A 9,939-nucleotide genomic window follows, 5' to 3' on the forward strand; every position below is an offset into this window, starting at 1 on the left:
TTGTAACAATTTTACTTAATTTATTTAATAGTGTATTCACCAAATTGTTCCATAATTTACATTATTTTTATATTTTACACTAAGGAAACATCATGCATTGAAACTTTACCAATATCCCTTAAAGCATAAAAATATTTGATAATCTTAATTTACACACCAATGATTGCATCAATTTTGTTTTGTCTAGTGCAGGCTTTGGTTGCATATTTTTATGGGCATTACTTTTACGCCCAGTGATAGATTTCCCAATCAATTCCTATGTGCTAAAGAGGTGAGTGAGCAATGATCTGGCTAAAAGAGTCGGCCCTGGTGATGATCGCAACATCATAGTTAATACGCCCCTATCTACAGTTACTAGGTCTCCAATTGCGATTCTAGTCCTTATTATCAAATATTAAGAGTTAAAACTTTTATTAAGTAATAGCTTTTAAATAGAAAATGAAATGAAATATCTTACATTTTGTGCTCTTGTTCGAGGACTATCATCAAATGTTCCAGAGCTTCTGACGGGAGTAATTGGTTCCAAATTACTAGACCCAAAGTTACTGTTTTGCCTAGCTGATTCAACTAAGGATCTTAATTCAAAAAGCAAGGAATTCGTTTCTTTAATAGAAAAAAAATATAACAAAATTGTTATCAAATAAAAAATGATGTATACATTTTTAGTTAATGAATATATGACCTCTATGTCCTCCAAATTTTTAAATTTTCCTTTTTAAGTGCTTTATATTTGGTTTTTAAAGTCTTAAAATTGTCGCATTTGCAAGGTTTCGACCCAGATTCACCAGAATTAGCAGCCATTACTTCTAGCATCAAAGAATTTTGTTGGATTTCGTTAAGTCTTTTTTTCTATGTAAAGAGAAATTTTATATTATACGTGGCTTTGTTAGATTAGAAAACGGGAAATATTATAAATTGGGCAAACAATATAGAATGGACAAATTGTTTAAATGAAAATTGGTCACCACGAAACTTCCTAAATATAATACTTTTTTAAACTTAAAAAAATATTAACCCAGTAATAAAAGTAATAAACTGCGTAGAATAATTTATTATCTTCACTATATTTACGTTATAATAATTTTCATCTATTTTAAATACTATAATTTTACAAATTCATGGTAAATGGTGGTGTATATTTTTTAATTTCGCCAAATTTATTAACCTAAATTTATTTCAAGCCGTATAAAATTCAAATTGAACCAAACTTACTTCTTTATTGTTGACATTTTCAATGGGAGCATCATCCGATAAGCAGAAATTTTGCCTACTCAAATTGTTGTTAGCAATTTCCGTTCTTTTTGCTTCCATGTCAGTCTCTTTTCCTGAAATTTATAAATTACATTTTGATGTCAATAATATAAGAATATAGTTAGGTTTTAGTCATATATATACGTTTTTCAATTTGAAATACGAAAATAAGGAATTGTTTAGGCGAATTATAGTAAGCTATAAGAAACAATTTGAAAATGTCTTTGAAACAATATAATTTTTCGTTTTATTTGTGGGTGAAAACAAGATAAACCCTTGACAAAAAATTGGGAAAAGTTAAAATATAAGAAAATATAGAATAGGGCCAATCATAGTTAATAGTAAAAAATATATAGGAAAAAAATTGGAAACATCTGGTCAATTATAATATATTTAAATAAAATAAAATTAAATTTTTTAAATTTTTACCCCTTTAAATACACATCTAATTTTAAGTCCAATAATCATCTATAATATTTAAATTTTACTATTCAATAACATGACCTACCGTGAACAAGTAAATTAGCTGGAGATAAAGGTTCATCTTTCCTCCAATAGCAACTCTTGGATAAACGCAACTTAAAGTAAGCAAGAAATTGGACAAACGTGGTAGGAGATGGCACCCTCTTGTCATAAAATGGTGTCTCTACCAATATCATAAGTCACCTAGCGCTTACAGAAGTTTGGCTGACTCACAAATACTTCAGCTTCCTTCATATAGTACTCTGTTTCGACACACGCGAACTCTGGGTTTTTCCGATGAAGTACTAAATCAAATGAAAGAAGATTTAAAACTAGAAACTCTAGCAAAATATGAATATTTCAGCATCCTTTTAGACGAAATAAAAATAAAGGAAGAACTGATTGTCAAGAAAACCAATAAAGATATCATAGGGTACACCCACCTTAATGATGCAAGAAATAATATCAACAATATGCAAGGTTCTGCATATACAGATAAAAAAGTTGCAACACATATATTGATGTTAAGAGGTGCAACCAGTCGCGTTAAATATCCGTTTGCGCATTTTGCTACTAACAGTTTAACGGCAGATGATCTTAACTCAATTATCTGGGAAGCGGTAGAGAAATTAGTCTCTCGGTTTTAAAATAATTTCTGTAATTGGAGATGGAGCCGCCACCAATCGTAAGTTTTTTAATATGAACATTGACTGCAAGGATGAAATTTCCCATTGCTGCTCAAATCCATACAGCTTAGATGAGGATAGACCAAATTTTTCTTATTCGACCCACCTCATCTATTAAAAACTACGAGAAACTGTTTATTTTCAAGCTTCGAGGGCTCCAAGGTTCGCTTGATGTATAAAAACGGCAAATATATCACTTGGTATCCAGTAAGAGAAGTTTACAAAACAGAAATGTTACAGCCTGGAGTGTTGAGAAGAGCTCATAAGTTGACATTTGAACATGTGAATTTGAATTCCTACAGTAAGATGAAGGTTCGATTTGCGACTCAAGTTTTGAGCTCCTCGGTGGCCAATGCTATAAGCGCAGTGTTTGAAACTGATGAAAAGCATAGTGAAACAGTGAAATTTATACGCTTATTTGATAAATGGTTTGACATTTTCAATACTACCAACTTTAACGAGTCGTACCACAACAGAAAAGTCAATAAGAGGCCATTTTGTACAATTAATGACTGCAGGCTCAAGGTATGAATAATAAATTATTCTAACTTTTATAGTTCGATATATTTACCCACTTTACTTTACAGTGGCTTGAAAATGACTTTTTAGGGTATTTAGACGAATGGGAGGTTGAGGTTGACGAACGCCCTGGAGACTATAGCCAAGAGGAGAGAAAGAAAATGCTGTTATCACAAGAAACTCTATCGGGATTAAGGCAAACTAGTATGTATTTTTACCAATTTATACATATAGACAATTTGATTGATAATATTTTGTTTTCCACAGCTAAGGCAATGGTAGGAATAATAAAATTCCTGCTTAGTAAAGGTGCAAAGTTTGTCTTAACAGCTAATTTCAACCAAGATCCTCTTGAGCTAGAGTTTTCAAGGCAACGGGCAGCAAATGGTTCAAATGATAACCCCACTGTAGAAACATTTGGTAACAATCGCGAAAGCTTATGGATGTTGAAAAACTTCAAGATCCCATGTCACAGTGATTTGGGAAACACATCAAAAGACTCGGAGGATGCACTTTAAAAACCAAATAAATTTATTCATGCACAAGTTATTAGAAACATTTTTTTACTGACTAGATATTAATTCCTGAAGACATTTGTTGTAACTGCTTACGTTGCCTAGCTTTTGAATTGGCTTTCGCTAGTGAAGCTTTTGCTTTGCCTTTGGTTTTAAAATCATCTTTCAACTTTTTAAGATGTCCGTTTGCTATTGTGTTTATAAAATATTGCATACAGTGATTCAGTAGTTTTAGTTTCTCTTCCTCAGGTACATTGTTTTCAAAAAATTCGCTCCACTTCAGTAGTAGAACTTCATCTGATAAAATGTCAGATTTGGCACATTCCATCCTGTTTTTGAACTCCATTTTTCCAAAATATTTTACAACAATTTTATATATCATGCCAAAAAAATTAAAAGCTTCGGAAGTTGGGTAAAATAACCCACCCCTGTCTTGAGCTTCTATACATGAACGCAATTCTTTAGGCGTATTGTCTTTAGAGGTGCATAAACTCTTGACTAGTTTCAAACCACAATCGGATTTCCTTGAAATTGACCTTAAGACTGCGCCTATGACATACATTAATATGTCATTCGCATCTTCAACAGGAACATTGAGATCGATTGGTCGGTTTGTTTTGGGTGCTGATCCAACTTCAACAGCCTTCCTTATTAATGAGTTAATGGCCCAAACACTCCCCTGCATTTCCATATCTTGAAAACCCTATGTGAAGAATATCAGAATGAATGACCAAAATATTTGTATAGTATTGCAATATTTCACTTACAGCAGTGTGCTTTAAGGAATTTAAAACTTTTTGAACCCTTTTCTTATTTTTAATAAGCGTGTTTAATTTGATTGTAACCTTATCACCGGCAGTTTCAGTGAGTATGGGCTGAATTACCCGTTTCAGTTCATTGAGATCTTGAATGTCAAGCTTCGTGAGCCATTCACAACCCTTTTAAGCTTCTGAACAGAAGTTTAATTTTGAATTTTTCATACAGTTTTGTACTTCCATTATAATGCCACCAAATGCTGCATCATAATCATTACCTATAACAATAAATATCTTAATGAATGTCAGTACAAAACTGTTAAACTAAACTAAACTAACAATCAATCATGTGACTTCGTATAATGTTTTTAGCTCTTTTCCTCGGCACTTTTACATTATTTCCTTGAAGTTTTTGAATGCTGGAAATGAAATTCGATATTAAACACTCAATTTCAAAACAAGTAAAAATTAAATTTGAATTTACTTCGAGATATCCTTCAGAGGATTTGCAATTATTTTTGCACCACCAAAAATCCTCTCTATCTCCTCATCATTTAATAAAACTTCATCTTCACTCGAAGTATTATTGTTTTCATCTAAATCAATACAGAAAAGGTCAAACTAATTTTTGCATAAATAAAATAACCTTACAGACCTGTTGACAAGTCACTGTAGCATATCTCTCTAGAGTGATTACTCTTTTTAGTTTCGTCGAATGATTTATCTGCCTCTTCATTCTCATCTAAAAAGTGATAGGTTACTGAGTGACAAAAATAAAAATAAGTAAAATGTGGGTACTGTACCAGACGTAAAAACACCATCGCTACATGACTCAGTCAATTCAGAAGATGAGTCTGAAAAATTGCCTTTATGTTTTCTACTTGGAATGCCCAATTCTTCATAAGTATTCCAAAAACTCATAACGGTATAATTACTAGATAATATATGTTAGTTAAGACAAATTATATTCATGAAAAGTTTAGTTTAACTTACCAAAAACCAAACAATGATAACTTAACCAACTTGCAATTTTTAGGCCTAAAAACAACCTGTGGGAACACGTGTACCGACTACCGACACCGGTCAGCTGTAAAAGCTTGTCCCAGTAAACTGAAATTTTGAAATTTTTATCGCTAGATGTCGCGGGGGTCGCGCTGCGAACTTTGAGTGACGCTAAATTTCTTTAGTAATATATCCAGTAGTATATTCCTTTATCCAAGAGCAACTCTTGTCCTATGAATTTATCGGGGGTTTCCAAGATATTTTTTAATTCCGGATTATGTTTCATTATTTCTTCCAAGCTTAGAACATCCACATTTCTGTACCTTTCCATTTCAGTACGAAAAATAGCGTTTTCGCTTTGGACATGATGTAATCTGAAAAAAATTGTTAAAGCGGTTATAGTTTTTAATACAAATCACATTTTAATTCATTTTTAAAATTGTCCAGTAAACATTTTAAACTCATCAAATTAAGCCAAATGATCCAATACGGAGTAATTTTCTCATTGTTAACTTGTTCAGAAGTCCGAACAAACAAAAGTTAAATTGGCGATTTCGAATATTTCACAAAGTTAAAAGAAACACGAGTACTATCTTCCTCTCCTCCTTTCATGCACGTTTTGGTTTTGGCTGCAGAATTATCGATTTGGAAATTGGATGCCGGCCAACGTCCGCTATTGTTGATAAAAACCCAGAGGTCAGGTGCAACAAGTGGCGAACCAAAGAATATAAAGCCCCGGGCGAACTGGCTCGCTCTCTCTCCATAGAGCTCGACACACCTGTGCGGGCCAAAAACGGTAAAATTCCATGAATCCACGGCCGCTTTCGCGAGCTCGATGCTCGTAAGCAATGATTACAAAGGCAGCTGTACTTTTTCGTAAATTGGTGAAAATAAAATATTGTGGTTGGTTCCTTCCATCGTAGGTAAAGTCTCCGTACAAAAAATAAAGTGACAATGTTTGTCCGTCCGGGCTGCTGCGTGTATAAATAAAAACCGTGTGGAATTAAAGCGGAATTTAAAGATTTAATCTTTTACAAAACTGCAGTCACGCGCTAAATATATAAATAAACCTTACTAAGAGAAAAAATTAAAAATAAAGTTAATCTAGTTCTAACTTGATGAAGGCCTTCATTGTCTCATGATATAAATGTTCATCTTATGAAAACAAACCTACTTCTGTTTCAGTGTATTTACCGAATATTGTGCAACGTAAGTGTTATATACATATTAAAAGTCAAGTGATTATTTAAAGGTTATTAGCATTGGTTTTTAGACGAAATTGTGCTTTGTGTGAAATGGGGAAAGCTCAAATCGCTAAGAAAATGCTATGGAAATTGCCATCTTATAAAGGAGTCTTACAAATTCCTAGAAAAACTTAATACAGAATTAGGAATGCCAAAAACAAAAAAGGCAATAATTTAATATTTGAGCCTGACCCTAATATTCCAAATAATGAACCACCTCTGGATATATTAAATGAGCCGTCTACATCTAACATTGGTGCTGTTGCCAACTATGCAAATAAATCGTCTTCATGTAGTATTAGTTCAAGATCAACAATATCTTCAAAAAGCGCCTTAGATTTCACTCAATATATACATGAATATATCTAGCTATGAATATCCAACCCTACGATATAGCCCTTCTATCATGTCGATTTGATTTGGGTGGCAACTTTCGAGACCGGTGAGGCGTTTTCAGCCAATCAGGAGACTGAAGGAAATGACGGCATGCTCCTCACTCGGTCGGAGCAGATGTGATTGATCACGTGACTAGATAAGCCCAACCCAAATTTGAGCGGGAGGTTAGAGAGGCTATTGCTATTGTATATTCATAGCTAGATATATTCATGATATATAGTTTAAACAGAAATTCACATTTTGAAATTAGAAAGACCCTTAAAATAAAATGCAAAATTTGGGAATTTTATTATATACAGGAAGATAATTTAAATACTTTTAATAGGCCCCTAAGCATTTGACTCAACCACTGTGAATTTAAAGGGCTTTTAATTTGGACCAACTGACCCAGTGGGGAAATCTTAGGGCCTATTAGATTAAATGTAAATTATTATATTTCTGTTATTAACTTAGATATAATTAAAATTCCTATTGTTTTTATTTTCTATTATGTGATTTAACTTCTTTAATGGCCACTTATTTCAAGTCTGTTTATTACAGAACAGGCCAGGCTTTTTTCGTTTGAAGTATTTCTCAGTTTAAACATATCCTATAATATTTGGATTTGAAAGTTATTTTCTAATTGTTATTTTTCTAAAAGCTACTTTTAATGATGACTATGAATCTGACTGTGATAAAATATCCGATCAGTCGTCTGCTCAATCATTTAATGATCAACCTCAAATAACAATAATTTTAATAATAATAATTATCAGCTAGGCTAATACCCAAGGCACCACCTTAGGCCTAAGTCATCATGCGACTTTTGAAGCCCTTAATTCAGGTGGCCGGGTTACAATGCGTAGGAGGGTGGTGGCAAGCCCTGCATGCCACGAGATCGAGCCAACAGCTCCCTACACTAACTATTACCGTTAACCTAGACAAGTTTTTATGGAAGGGGAAACCGAAGAACTCGGGGGAAAACCCCTTTAACCAGTGGGGAGAGAACTTGCAAACTCAACGCAGAAGGAGTTGTTCCGAGTTTTCGCCCAGTGCCACAACCTGGGATCGAACCCGGCTCCTCTTACTGCGAGGCGAAAGTGCTAACCACTCCGCCACCCCACCTATGACTTAGATACCAGTAATTATGTAAGTATATTGTTATTGTAAATAGGATATTTTAGTCGGACTGTTTATTTACTTCAGCCTCAGTTGAAACGATTTTTTTATTATAGGATACAACTAGTTCTTCCGAATCTGAAAAGGGCTGTAATGTATCATAAGGTGAAGACGATAGAGAAATACTAGTAAGAGATATTTTTAAATCTCCAAATATTTCCTCGTGGAATGGTATTTTAGTCAGATATTTTGTTACATATCCATCCTCCAATTTATTTATTTATGAAGAACACATTTTTGTAGTTCGAAGCCGATCTTACTAAATAAATAATCATATTATTTAAAGGGATAATGCAAAGGAAAATAACCAACTTTCTATCGATTTGTAAATGAAAAATAAGAACCAAAATTTAAGTCACTAATGAAAACATTGACTGAGAGCAAGGAGGGGGTGAGTAGTTATGGTCTTGTATGCTTATCTATGTCGAAAGCCAGGTGATGGTTAAGCCTACTTTTGTGCGAAGTTTCAAATTAAATTATCAATATATTTAATAACAAAAATTGATTTTAGTTAGAAATGTTTGTTCTTATTTTTATCTATACAAATCGAAATTATTTTTCCTTTGCAATATAAATAATTTATTGATTGGTGTAGCTAAGATGGTCATAAGGATTTTTTAGGATGAGGAATTGTATGCTGGTTCACCAATCACGTTAAAACAAAGTTTATTACTTATTATGGCTCATATTGTACGTTATCAAGAAAGCAAGGAGGTAACTTCTTCATTACTAAAGCTTCTAAGTTTTCATATGCCAAGTGATAACAAATTACCACGTTTTTTATTTAAATTCTATAAACATTTTGAGCCGGGTACTCGAGTACTCGATTAAGCCAAAATGTTTCCTTATTCGAGTATCGAGTATTTAAGAAAATCGTTCGGGTACTCGAGTAGTTTGAAAAATCGCCCGGGGTTGTCGATTAAAGAAAAACCAGTAGCTAATTAAAAATTTTAATTAATTTTAATAACTTTAAAATCTGAAGAGATACAATTATATGACCTAGTTTATTCATCACAGGTATTTATAATTCTAGTCTTGTGAAAAATTATCAGAGAGGTAGTTCATGTTAAATTTAAAACTATAACAATTAAGTTAAAAATCCAAAAAACAGGAAAAGCAAACCTTAGTTACCTCATTTGATTTTAAAAGTGAAGTTTTAAAACACTTTACATTGCAATATTAAGTAGAAATATAATTTAGTAATATAACTATTAAATAAACATATTACTTTCATAAAAATACTGAAAATATGGACTGAAAATTAAATACCAAGCAAATAGGATTAAACTTGAAAATATTACGTAAAGTATGTTTTGTTCATACTTTTTACGTATTCTCTATTTCTCTATAAAGTTTTCCCTCAAATTACAATGCAGAACTGTTAATTGTTCTAAATGTTCAGGTAGAAGATTTTCTCTTCTATTTGTCAAAACATTTCCACTACAAGAGAACAATCTCTCAGACGCGACAGATGAAGCTGGTATTGATAAATATTTTTGGGCTACTAAATCAATTCCTTTAAACTTTTGACGATTTTCAGACCACCATTTTAGTGTTTCATCATTTTCTAAAAGTGGCTCCCTAAAATAAGCATCTATAGTTTCAGAATCCGTTTCAGTTAAAGATTCACAATATTTTCTTTTCTTTGCTTTTGAGAAATAACCTCGGAATAATACTGATATCGGTTTAGTTTCCTTGTTATCATTTGATTCAACCTCCAATTCAGTGTCAGTTTGATTTAAATTTGCATTATCTTGGGTTTAGGAATTTACAGAACTGTTAAGCCTAGTTCCCACTTAGCGAAAAAACCAATTTTCGCGCTGAAAATTGACGCTCGCGAATAAAATTTGCGTTTTTTTCAAATTCGTCGCTAAAGTCGCGTCTCCGCGGTATCTAGCGAATGTTCTATTTTTTGACGTCCACACCTTGGCGATAAAAAGCTTCAGCCAAT

At 32.8% G+C, this 9,939-nt stretch overlaps 1 long non-coding RNA gene across 1 annotated transcript; it reads right to left on the bottom strand.

Moving 5' to 3' along the window:
• Positions 1–4,398: 4,398 nt before the first annotated feature.
• On the bottom strand, positions 4,399–4,925 carry LOC149937571 (uncharacterized). The gene is made up of 3 exons (XR_016472398.1): positions 4,673–4,925; positions 4,528–4,607; positions 4,399–4,466 (listed from the first exon to the last, which is right to left on the bottom strand). It is a non-coding gene; the product is annotated as an uncharacterized LOC149937571 (long non-coding RNA).
• Between the last annotated feature and the right edge of the window lie 5,014 nt (positions 4,926–9,939).

Source organism: Leiobunum rupestre, chromosome 7, assembly GCF_980474605.1.
Source record: "Leiobunum rupestre chromosome 7, qqLeiRupe1.1.hap1, whole genome shotgun sequence".
Taxonomy (NCBI): Eukaryota; Metazoa; Arthropoda; class Arachnida; order Opiliones; family Sclerosomatidae; genus Leiobunum; species Leiobunum rupestre.